Below are 14,151 nucleotides of genomic sequence, written 5' to 3'. Positions count from 1 at the left end.
TCTTTAACTTTTTCCTGAACTGACAGTATGAGGGGGAATGTTCCAAATGTATGGTCCTTGAAACTCAAAAGTGGAAAGGGACCCTTGAAGCATTATGAGGAAGGTGGGCAAGACTTTAATACTAGACGTTACTCCATTAGCGTTTTCTCTGTAAATAGCTGTATAAATCATATGAGCTATCTTGTAGTGTATTCTCTTCCTCACTGGTAGCCAAAGTAATTTTTCCAGAAGTAGAATAACCCTCTCAAGCCAGATTGTATGAAAAATTATCCTGGCTGCTGTGTTTTGGAGTAGTTGCAGGTGCTTTAATTCCCTCTCTGTAATACCATAGTATAGGGAGTTGCACTAATTAAGATATGGAAGAAGGATAGCCTGCACTACCTGCCTAAAGCTTTCTTGGGTCAGGGCCTATCTGATCACTCTCAGTTGCCTTACTCTGAAGAAGAATTTCTTGACAAACGACACAATATGGTCACTGAAAGAAAGTGTAGAATCCAGTGTAACTCCCAGCACCTTGGATGATTTCTCTTTTATGAGTTTATCACTTGTGGATAGTTCCAGTTCCTTGCAAGGCAGTGAGTTATATTTCCCAAACTGGAGCACCTTGGTTTTTAGTTTGTTAAGCTTGAAAAGGTTTGTCAGTACCCAAGCATTCAATTCATTAATGATTACTTTTAGGAGATAAATGTGCTGTCAAAGGATTCACTGACTGCACAGAGTAGGAGGATATCAGCGTAAGAAAGGATATGAACCTGAGGGAGGGAGAGACTTTTTGTCCACTGCTCTTAAGCAGATGATGAACAGGGAAGGTGATAGGGGGAGCCTAGTGGGACTCCATAGGATGCTTTCCAACTCTGGAATCTTTTCCCATCTTTCCATACTTTATAAGACCTATTTTGTAGAACTATGAGAACCAGTCAAGAACTATACCGTGTATGCCTAGTTTGCTTAGCCTTAGGAGCAGGAGTGAGTGGTCCACTGCATCAACCACAGCTGAGATGTCAAATTGCAGCAAGACAGATTGTTTATCTTTGCTCAGATAAGATTTTGCTTTTTAGGTTAGTTCCAGTAGTAATGATTAAGTACTGTGCATTGGCCTGAAGCCATGTTGTGAGCTGTGGAGCCCATCAACTAGATAGAGGAAGCTGGACAGGAAAATAGAAAAGGGAAAATTTTATTTTATTTTTCAAGCAAATGTCCTACAGTTTAGGTCTCCTGACTGGCAGGATCTTACCCTAGTACACACCCAGAGGGAGATAGTATCTTTCCAGTTACTTTATTTAACATATGTTTAGGGTGAAGATCAAGAGAAGATGAAGTCAAGCAAGGAGAAGAACTGAATAAATTCTAGAAAGTGGGAAAACTCCAGGAAACAAAGTTTACTCACCCACCAAATTACAAACAAAATTCTCTTTTTGGTCTTCAAAGTGCTACAGACCAATGAACCCCCATACCTTTTGCACTACTAACTCCTTACACTCCCTCAAAGACAACTCACATCTGCCGACCAAAAATGTCTCGCTATCCCAACCTATTGGGAGGCAGTTTATTAAAACATACACCTATCCATTTTCTCTGTCCAATGCTCTTCCCTATGGAATTCACTCTCCATTACCTTGCATCTTCAAGCTTCCTTCCAAAGATTCAAATCCAATCTTTTAAGGATGCTTACTCCTAAACTGACTCCCACTTCCATATAGTCAGCTTGGGATGATCACTTAGACATGTAAAATGGTATTCCCTCTTCATATTTTACTTTCCCCTCTATCCTTTACATTTAATTTTAATTTTTTTTATTTCAATAATTTTCATTGGTATTTAAAGAAAAAATCATGCATATGTAAATCTCAGTACAATACAATATAGATCATATGTATGAACAAAAGATAAGTTCATTGGCAGAAAACCTCCATTGCACTCCCTATTATGTAAACTATAAGCAGGGCTGTCTATGCAAATGATAGATGAAAAAAACTTTCAACTTATCTATGATCGGTACACCGACGATGGCCAGCGTTTCACCAACTTGCTGCCTCAGGGTGTAACAGAATCCGATCAAACTAAAGCCAGAAAAGAAAATTATATCAAAACTGGACTTATGCATAACTTCAAACAAGTTTAAAGAAGCCACTCAGACATACCTTTTGAATGGGACGTGAGAAACGCCTCCTCTGATCAAAAAATGGGAGGGCATTTGTCTGAGGCTTTTTCCTCCGTTTTTGAAATATACACTCCTTTAAACTAAAGCAGCACTGCCTTCACTTATTTGTGACATCATCATCTCTTGTGAAAGTGTGGCATAGTATATTCATTGATATTTCACATATCCGAGTTTCTTTTGCTATATATTTAGGAAATAGGATAAATGGCCTCTCATGGCTGGCAAACGGGGTTTGGTTTTACCACTGACTTCATATCAGATCTATTACAAAGACCTTCCATGTTTCAGCTCCCAGAAACTTTGAGTGTTAATGTCACCTGGGTGGAATATATGAACCTAGCAAAGAAATTGGTCAGAGCTACACTGCATGGGGCCACTTTGCTAGAATATTGCAAGAAATAATTTATCCCCAGGGGCTTAAGGATCTTTAAAGCACCCACTCTATTCACTGAAGATTCAACCTTCTTAACAGAGTGGGCTGGGATCCTTAACAAATGCTCACTGGATCTGATGGTACTTATCATTGAAAAAACTCGAGTTATTACAGAAACCATTCAATTTGATCTGGATACAAAACTAGGTGAACTGAAAAGTGGACTGGATACTGATACTTTTGACAAAGAACTAGCTGACACGCAGAAAAAGATTGACTCTTTTAGGGCAAACCTACAGAAGAACAAAATCAAAAAATTCAAAAGAGATGAGGAAGATTACGCGAAGAAGAGAGTATACCCTTGGTTAACAAATCCATCAAAACAAAAAAGGAAAGAATTTGAATCTTCAGATCCATCAGAAGGGGGATCTTTATCCAACTCAGAGGAGGATTTTTTAGAGCAGGACAACACCGGAGGAACAGGGCAAAACAGAACAAAAGGAAAACAAAGAGGACGGACCACGAAACAACCAATCACGCGAGCACAACGAGACAAATCGAGCAGGACAAAGAACAAATAGTTTTCAATCTCTCCTCACATACTTTGAGTCAAACAGAGATCTCAGTATTATCACGTGGTCTTACTTTTGTTCCAGTCCAGCCTCTGAAAACCTTTAAATTAAGGACTAATATAGAGAGATTCTTTAGGAAGCTCCACCTCAAAGAATTTTTTGCTCAACACTCCTATACTAGCACTGACAAGTCAGTTATTAGCAAAAAATCTACTTGGACTCCGTCTACTGCCCCGAGTCCCCATCTGATGTTATATAAGGAATTAGTTATTAAAGACGTTAGGAAATTCACCAGCAAAAAATAAGAAACAATATCAACCGTACAATTTGTCACGTGATGAATTCTTAGCTTTGAAACAACTTAAGTCAAATCGACAGATCAGGATTTGTAGGGCTGATAAAGGTGGAGGGGTAGTGGTTCTGGATATGGCTAAATACAAGGCTGAAGTGTGCAGATTATTAAATGCACCTACTGATTACAGAGAGCTGGAAATGGATCCTACTCCACTCCTAGCTTCTGAAATACAATCTCTAACATCCTCTGCCCTAGGTAATGGTATTTTGACCAATAAGGAATCTGAATATCTAAACACAGCTAATCCTAGGGTCCCTGTATTTTTATGTCAAAATCCATAAAAACATGAACAATCCCCCGGGTCGCCCCATTGTTTCTAGCACAGGATCCATTTTGGAACCCTTGTCATCTTTTGTTGATGTTTTTCTCCGTCCTATAGTAACTAAAGGGTTCTCATATTTACGGGACTCTTCTCAATTCCTCATAAAACTTTCTGAAATAACAGATTCACACCACATAACCTTTTTTGTTACTTTCGATGTAAAGTCATTATACACCATCATCCCTCAAGATGAAGCCATTGATATTGTGGAGGAATTCCTTCAGAACAACATGAGTGATCATAGAATTCCTATCCACTTCATTATACAACTTTTGTCTCTAGCCATGAAAAGAAATTACTTTAGATTTGAAGATAGATTTTTCCAACAAATCTCGGGGGTGGCCATGGGGGCAACCATGGCACCCTCAATCGCGAATCTTTTCATGCAAAAATTTGAGAGTAAGTGGATCATGAACAACCCTTTTTCTGAGAAAATTCTCACGTGGCTACATTTCATCGATGACGTTTTTGTCATCTGGATAGGCTCTAAAGAAGAACTTGACCGTTTTCACACCTGGCTGAACTTGAGGCATCAGAATGTAGAATTCAGCATGGCATATCACCTGATCATATATCTTTTCTGGATGTTAGTGTCTTTATAGAAGATAACTCCATTAAGACAACAGTCCACAGAAAAAATACTGACAGGAATACTTTTCTCAGCTTTTCCAGTAATCACCAACAGCTTTGAAACGTAGCCTACCTACATCTCAGTTTTTTCGGTACCGACGTTTATGTTCGGATACTGTAGATTACAAATTGAAGAGTAAACAATTATACACTCATTTGAAAAACAGAGGGTACCCTTCAGCAGTACTGAAGAAAGCTTACAAAAGGGCTAAGTTTTTAAATAGAGACCTTCTATTTTTACCCAGAGAACAAGAAAAAGACAATGAAATAACTGATAATATTGTCACATGTGTGCTTGAATATTCCCCTAATATCAATGGCTTCACAAGGATCCTTCGACGCCATTGGGAAATAATGGAATTGCATCCAACTTTCAGCGACACTCATTTAAGGATGGCTTACTCTCGTCAAAAGAACTTCAAAGAACTGTTAAGCCCATCCGACATCTTGGATTCACACTCAACCACTGCTCAGTCAGCAGGCCACTTTAAATGTGGAAATTGTTCTATTTGCACAGTCACACGGGAACTGAATGACTTTTTTATTCATCCAAGCACAGGTCAGATGTTCAAGTTAAAACATATTACCACATGCACTTCCACCTTTGTGGTCTACATTTTTATTTGCCCTTGCCCCATGATCTACGTGGGTCAAACTACTCGCCCTTTTAAAACACGGGCCATTGAACATAAAAGCTGCATCCAAAATAATAGACTTCAGGCTCCTATGGTCACCCACTGTTTAGAGCATAATCACTTATTCACGGATCTACAGTGTTGTGTGATTGACCATATAGATGCAAGCTTCACGGATCGACAACAGCAACTGCTAAGGGCAGAACAAATATGGATCCATAGACTGAACAGTGAAGAACCGAATGGGTTGAATTCAAGACTCGAGTGGAGTATATTTCTCTAACTTGAATTATTCAGACTTTTTCACCTCTCTCTTTTTTGTGTAAGCTCACAAGTCCTCATTCTGGGATCATAGTCTTAAGCGCTGTGGTTTCCACGTGGCTTTTGAGCATTAATAAGAATAAGAATAAGTCACTTATCTATGCATTTTGGAATAGTTTTTATTAATATATTTGAAAAATAAGAAACATCTCAAAAATTAGGAGAAAGACAAAAAACAAAAAATTAAAATTAAAAATCAAAAATTAGAAATTAAATATTATGAATTATAAATAAATCATATTTAGAATTAGACACGGACTTACAATAGAATGCAACCAAATTAATGAAATGTCACTCTTGTAAGATAATACAATATATTTTTTGACAGCCATTACAGTCTTTTTAGAACTTTGGCTCCCTATTCCGATTAGCAATGTAGTAACATCGATCTACTACGTGTTAGCAGCTAGATCAGCATTTTTACTGAACAACTACTTCCGGGTTTTGACGTCACCTCCCGGGAGCTTTTTAACCCCGTACAGTTATGATGTGGCCATCTTTTTTGATCAGAGGAGGCGTTTCTCACGTCCCGTTCAAAAGGTATGTCTGAGTGGCTTCTTTAAACTTGTTTGAAGTTATGCATAAGTCCAGTTTTGATATAATTTTCTTTTCTGGCTTTAGTTTGATCGGATTCTGTTACACCCTGAGGCAGCAAGTTGGTGAAACGCTGGCCATCGTCGGTGTACCGATCATAGATAAGTTGAAAGTTTCTTTCATCTATCATTTGCATAGACAGCCCTGCTTATAGTTTACATAATAGGGAGTGCAATGGAGGTTTTCTGCCAATGAGGTTACCACCCAACCACCTTTATCCACCATTGTGGTGGTGGGAGGGCATTTGTCTGAGGCTTTTCCCTCCGTTTTTGAAATATACACCCCTTTAAACTAAAGCAGCACTGCCTTCACTTATTTGTGACATCATCATCTCTTGTGAAAGTGTGGCATAGTATATTCATTGATATTTCACATATCCGAGTTTCTTTTGCTATATATGAACAAAAGATAAGAACAGCCAAAACAAACAAAATAAACAGTTTAAATTAACGTTTAAAATTGTTAATGATTATTAATACTTTCATAAATATGTCTAAAGAAAAACAGTATGGATGTACACCTTAATCAAGCAGATCATTATGGTTTAATAGGCGCATGGCTATAAGACTCCATTGGCTCCTATTTTGTAGTTCTACCTTCATCCCTCACAAGTCACGTCTATGTCAAATCCACAATTGTACCCCGTAACTCAAATTGTAAGCTGCCTAGAAGGTATTCCCCCCAATAGGTGATTAAGAAATATAAAATAAACTTGAAATATTAGTCACATGATATTTAATAGGGCATGAGGCTGTATTGTATAAGTGGTTCCCATATTTTTAAAATATTGTTAGATTTTTTTTCTGCTGCAGCTCGCTCAAATTTGGCTGTGATGCAAACTGTATTCCACCAAGCAATATAGAAGTGTCTTTCCAAAGACTTAGAATGATTTTAATAGCTAAGTTCAATAGAATGTGTAGTAATTTGGACTGCTCCTCAGTGTGTGTAAATTCCAATCCATATTGCTAATTTATGTTGAATTTGTGTTTCTCTATTTTACCTCTCTCTCAGGTATTTTGCTTTTCTACCTGTTGGTATTTTTTTAATCTTTCTTTATTTTAATATATAGTGTGCACTACTATTACTTAGGCATTTTAGCTATATTGTAATCCCAATTTACCTAAGTGCCTTCTACTTCATACAAATTGTTTTTATGTATTACCATTGTTAAAATTCTCTTCTTCTTCTTCTTCTTGTACTTATATTTTTATAACTGCATCGAACTGAAAGACATTTTGCGGTATATAAATAAAGTTTAATGTTATGCTATGTTTGCCTATTATAATAATATTAATTGATATAGTTTCTTGAATAGGTAAGAGAGAGCAAATGGTTGACCATATTTTTTTGCCAATAACTTTGTAAATGAGAGCAATTGAAGAGTAGATGAGAAAGCGTACCAATGTTCTTATTGGAGGACCAGCATAGGCTCAAATCATTATTATTAATATGATGTCCATATAGTTTTATGTAGCACAAAAAAAATAGACTGATCCCCTCTTTTACTAAGGTGCGTTAACCAATTTAGCACCTTCAAACTGATTTAGCGCTTGCTAAACGCTAATGTGTCCATAGACTAACATGCACATGTTAGCGTTTAGTGCACACTAAATCGATTAACGTGCACTAAATAAGTTTGTGTACGTTAAATCCATCTACAGACCAGTATCCAACATCCCCATTCACCAAACTGATGGAAGGCCTGTTCAACGCTTCCCTTACGAACTACCTAGATAAATTCTCAATACTTCATGAATAACCAGTCAGGATTCTGCTCACACCACAGCACGAAACAACCTTAGCCTCCATCATAGATCACATTGCACAACTACTCAGCTCATGGAAACATGCACTAATATTCCAATTCAACCTTAGCAGCGCCTTCGACCTGGTAGACCATGACATCCTACTCAACCGACCAGAGACCATAGGTATCTCAGGCCACGTTCTCAACTGGTTTAGAGGTGTTGCAATGGAAGTTTTTCCTCCCTCCATAGGGAATTGGATTTTGATAGCGATGGCATTTTATATTGGGACAACTTAGGGCTCCTTTTACGAAGGTGCGCTAAGCGTTTAAGCGCATGCAACGGATTAGCGTGCGCTACAGCACGCGCTAGCTGAAAATCTACCACCTGCTCAAAAGGAGGCGATAGCGGCTGGCGCGTGTCAATTTAGCGCACGCTATTCCGCGCATTAAGGTCCTAGCGCGGCTTTGTAAAAGGAGCCCTTAGTCTATAGAAAAATTTTATGATAGATAATTTAAAAGATCCCTGACGCAGGCTGTAGGCCGAAACACTGACAGTGTTGGGTCATTAACAAATATAGAACACTAGCTGATGTCCCGGGTATTTAATTATAGCAATAACACTGTAAATGGATTCAAATAAAGATACTTTATAGTGGTGAATGAAATTATTTTTTTACAGCTTAATAAAAAGTACAATATTCAAATTAAAATGTGAAATATTTGACAAAATGAATACAATACAACTAACGCAAAACGTGATTATAAACAACAATTTTAGTTTCACCTCCTGGAGCAAGAACATATAAATTCTTGGGTGAACCCACCCTTGAGCAAGCAACATAGAGTTGTGGGCAGCGAGACCCCCAGAACATATCACCCCAGGTAGTGAGGGATCTGCATACCAAGTTTCGTTCAAATCGGTCAAGCCGTTTTTGAATTACTGTGAGAATGGCAGCTTTTTACATATTTTCCATTGACATGAATGGGTGAAATCTGATTTTCTGTTTGTAGCTCCGCCCACGTGTGCAGGTGGGCCGCGAGACCCCCAGAACATATCACCCCAGGTAGTGAGGGATCTGCATACCAAGTTTCGTTCAAATCGGTCAAGCCGGTTTTGAATTACTGTGAGAATGGCAGCTTTTTACATGTTTTCCATTGACATGAATGGGTGAAATCTGATTTTCTGTTTGTAGCTCCGCTCACGTGTGCAGGTGGGACGCGAGACCCCCAGAACATATCACCCCAGGTAGTGAGGGATCTGCATACCAAGTTTCGTTCAAATCGGTCAAGCCGTTTTTGAATTACAGTGAGAATGGCAGCTTTTTACATTTTTTCCATTGACATGAATGGGTGAAATCTGATTTTATGTTTGTAGCTCCGCCCACGTGTGCAGGTGGGCCGCGAGACCCCCAGAACATATCATCCCAGGTAGTGAGGGATCTGCATACCAAGTTTCGTTCAAATTGGTCGAGCCGTTTTTGCGTGATCGCGGCACATACACACACACATACATACCTCCGATTTTATATATATAGATTAAGTCCCAGTTCTGCAGGCTTGTACACTACTTTTTCTTTTTGGTGTAATTGGCTTTTTGTATATTGTTAGTCCCCTTTCTTTGTGCTAGCATTGATTGAAGAACATGTATATAAATTGTGATGGGCTCAAAATATTCACTGCTGGTGGCATTTTATTAATGACATTTTATGATTTGGACAGGCTCAAAATCAGATTTGAAAGTGTTTTAATTTTTTGGATGTCAAGAAGTGAACTACAGGAAGTTTAAATGACTGATTGTTTTTCAAGTGACTGATTATTCTCCTGGTCAAGAGGTTTAGCAGTTTAATCATACATGTTCTTTAGGGATTTTTTTCTGCACGTGTTACATTTTAGTGACTATTTGTCATTTGCCAGGAGTGTGTAAGAAAGTAAATTGATGGGTGGAGTTTTTTCATCCAGTGATCAAAGGTGGTTGGATCTACAGCCTCAGCACCCTGGGGTTGTGGGTTAAAACCCCGCACTGCTCCTTGTGACCCTGGGCAAGTCACTTAATCCTCCATAGCCCCAGGTACGTTAGATAGATTGTGAGCCCACCGGGACAGATAGGGAAAATGCTTGAGTACCTGATTATAAAAACCGCTTAGATAACCTTGATAGGCGGTATATAAAATCCTAATAAACTTGAAACTTAAACTTGAAGGTGGGCTACCCTGTTTTATGATCTCCTTTTGTTGTTCAACAGGGTATGACTTTTTCAACCTGAGGCCTTTTCTCCTCCTTTGTTGAGCGTGTTTTGTAGTGACTGGCTCTGTGATGACTGGAATTTTGTTGATATTGTGGGGGCAATATATCATACCTCATCCCTCACTGAGGAGACTCTTATCCGAGAAATCAGTGTTACGGTGTTTGGGTAGGAGCAATCCCTCTTTAGCCCCAGCCCCTTTGCAGTGAAGCAGGAATACAAGGAGTTGGAATCTTGGAAACAAGTGGCTTAGAAATACAACTTAAAATAGTAGCTCTCAACCCAGTCCTCAGGACACATCCAGTCAATCAGGATTTCAGGATTATTACAATGAATATACATGAGATAGATTTTCATATAAAAGCAAATAAGTGCTATATGTTAGGCATATATTTGCAGAATATAGCTGAGGCAGCATGCTGGCATATACAGTACAAGCATAATTTCTAAATATTTATAGTACTTGGGCAATGTTCTATAAATGATAGTGTCTAGTTTATAGATTTGCCCTTTAAAGTTTTGCACTCCATTTGTGTACATGGGAAAAATGTTGTAAAGTATATATCAAGAAGATAGTTAAATCATCAAATTCTAACTCGCATCAAATATCCCCCCTCCCTTATACCCAACAATTATTCATAAGCATAAGTAATCATAAAATATTCCCCCCCCCCCCCACCTCACCCTGGACATGTATGAACAAAAGGGGAAAAATATAATATTTATTCTATGCAGTAATTTCACTCTTTACAGTATCTTGTTAACGGCTCCCAAATAACCTGAAATTTCTTAAAATTTCCTTGCTGCATGGCAGTTATCCTTTATATTTTAAATATGTGACACAAAGAGTTCCACCAAAAGCTATTATTCAGCCTATCCCAATTTTTCCAATTATTCGTAATCTGTTGTATGGCAACCACTTTCATAATAAGTAGAAGCTTGTTATTATTAGAGGATATTTGGCTCTTAGCCCTCATTGACATGCCAAACAATACGGTGTCATAGGATAATGCCACCGGATTATCTAACAAACTATTTATTTGACCCATATTGATTTCTAAAAAGCAAGTATTAATGGACAATAGAATAACAAATGATCTAATGTCCCAGCTTCAAGATGACAGTGTCAGCATCTATTAGATTTAGAGCTATCTAACTTCTGCAAATGAACCGGGGTCCAAAATGCTCTATGTAACAGAAAAAAAATCAAGTTTGTCTCATAGATGCAGACATTGTACATCTCATAAGTGATGTTAAAGTATAAAATGATTGTATTTTATGTTACACTTATTGTGAGTTTTTTTAAAAATGAATAAAGAATTTAAAAAAAGATAGTTAAATGACATTAATGTTTACACAAAAGGAAAGTCTATATTTTTGGCAAAATCAGCATTTCTTGCATATACAGTTTTGGAGTCAAAGTTAAAAATGTACACACAGTTTTCTACATTTGTATGATTTAATTACCATCGACAATATACTTGTATATTATTTAGTTGAGAACTAGTTCACAAATGCTGGGAGTTTTTGTTTTTTGTATTTTTTTGCAGTAACTTTTGCATTAATCAGATTCCACTTTCATCTCAAACTTTGGAAAACTTGATCCAGTAACTTTTAAATAACAGCATTCAGGTCTTTGAGATTTCAATCTGTAAGTTATAATTATCTTCCTATTCAGGCCACATTAGCTAACATCAGATTCAAAGTCACATGTGAATCGCACTGAATTGTCAATCTATCAGACTGTGCCTTTGTATACATGAACTAGATTTTTGTTGACAGGGCTAAATTGGTAGTTAATTTATAGCAGCAGCACATTTAAATGCAAATTTACTTTTTGTGGGATAGGTTTTCAAAGCTTTGCATGAGAAATGTGTATTTAACCCTGATATCTGGACACACTTTTTATGTTTGTTTCTGTGCAAAGCAGGTAAATAATGGTCCAAGTTATACCTCTGTAACATTGTAATCAATTGTGCAGAGTCTAGGACAGGGGTGTCAAAGTCCCTCCTCGAGGGCAGCAAACCAGTCAGGTTTTCAGGATTTCCCCAATGAATATGCATGAGATCTATTTGCAAGCACTGCTTTCATTGTATGCTAATAGATCTCATGCATATTCATTGGGGAAATCCTGAAAGCCCGACTGGATTGCAGCCCTCGAGGAGGAACTTTGACACCCCTGGTCTAGAATGAGAAAAGTTCCCATGATACAGACTATGAATAAAAAAGTAGCATACAGGTCAAGACCAAAAGTTTGTGACCATTATCATTTTCATTATTTATGACTGATATTTAGCAGCATACACATGAAACAAATCAAATTTAAAAGCAACAAATTGTCTACGTTGTATTTTTCATCTACACATATTTTTTTGCTAGATAGTATTTAAAGTGATGCCATTTGTTCTTAATAACTGTCTGTATGTGCTCTGACATTGATTTGACTAATTTTCTGCAGAATTCTGGATTTATCTCGTGAGTCCACACAGCTTTGATCCAGTGTGTTTCAGATGGACTGTGTATGGCCACTTTCTCCTTCATCACATAGAAATATAGAAACATGATGGCAGATAAAGGCCAAATGGCCTAGACTGCCCATCCACAGTAACCATTAACTCTTCCTCTTTCTAAAAGATCCCACATGTCTATCCCACACTTTCTTGAATTCAGACACAGTCTCTGTCTCCACCACTTTTTCCGGGAGACTGTTCCACGCATCTACCACCCTTTCTATAAAAAAATGTATTTCCTTAGATTACTCCTTAGCCTATCATCTCTTAACTTCATCCTATGTCCTCTCATTCCAGAGCTTCATTTCAAATGAAAGAGACTCAACACGTGTATTTAAGTTATGTAGGTATTTAAAAATTTCTATCATATCTCACCACTCCCAGCTTTCCTCTAAAGTATACATATTGAGATCTTTAGGTCTGTCGCCATATGCCTTATAATAAAGACCACATACCATTTTAGTAGCCTTCTTCTGGACCGACTCCATCCTTTAAAAAATTTTTTTAAGGTGCAGTCTCCAGAATTGTACACAATATTCTAAATGAGGTCTCACCAGAGTCTTATACAGGGGCATCAATACCTCCTTTTTCCTTCTGGCCATACCTCTTCTTATGCATCCTAGCATCCTTCTAGTTTTCACCGTCACCTTTTCAACCTGTATGGCCACCTTAAGATCATCACATACAATCACACCCAAGTCCCGCTCTTCTGTTGTGCACATAAGTTCTTTACCCCCTAAACTGTACCGTTTCTTGCGGTTTTTGCAGCCTAAATGAATGACCTTGCATTTCTTAGCATTAAATTTTAGCTGCCAAATTTCAAACCATTCTTCTTTCTTCATGTTATTCATACTATCTGGGGTGTCTCCTCTTCTGCAGATTTTTGTATCATCTGCAAAGAGGAAAATCTTACCTAACAGCCCTTCAGCAATATTGCTTATAAAAATATTAAAAATAACAGGCCCAAAACCAGAACCTGGAGGCACACCACTGGTAACATCCCTTTTCTCAAATCAAGCTCCATTAAGCACTACCTTCGGTCATCTTCCTCTCAACCAGTTGTTGACCCAGCCTGTCACTTTGGGGAACTCAATTTATTTATTAGATGTCTGTGTGGAACACTGTCAAAAGCTTTACTAAAATCTAAATACATCAGATCTAGTGCACTCCCTGTACCCAATTCTCTGGTCACCAGATTTGTCTGACAAAACCTACCTCTAGTGAATCTATGTTGCCTCTGGTCTGTTAATCCACTGGATTCCAGAAACTTCACCATTCCCTGTTTTAAAAGTGTTTCCATTAATTTGCTTACCACAGAAGTCAGACTTACTGGCCTATAACTCCCTACTTCTACTTTACATCCTCTTTTGCGAAGACGGACAACATCCACTATTCTCTAGTGCTCCAGTACCTGACTCTAGAGAAGCATTGAAAATGTCAGTCAGTGAAGCCACCCTTCAGCACCCTTGGATGTACACCATCTGGACCCATCATTTTGTCTACCTTTAATTTAGCTAGCTCCTCACAAACACAACCCTCTGAAAATTGATCAGGGTCTACCACTCTTCCATCCCTATTTGTGTTTGTCTTCTGCAGTACTGCTCCTGGAGCTTCAGCTGTGAACACAAAACAGAAGTATTTGTTAAGCAATTCAGCCTTTTCTTTATCAGCTTCTACATATTCTTCTCC

Source organism: Geotrypetes seraphini, chromosome 4 (genome assembly GCF_902459505.1).
Source record: "Geotrypetes seraphini chromosome 4, aGeoSer1.1, whole genome shotgun sequence".
Lineage (NCBI taxonomy): Eukaryota > Metazoa > Chordata > Amphibia > Gymnophiona > Dermophiidae > Geotrypetes > Geotrypetes seraphini.
Note: the sequence above shows the minus strand (reverse complement) of the source record.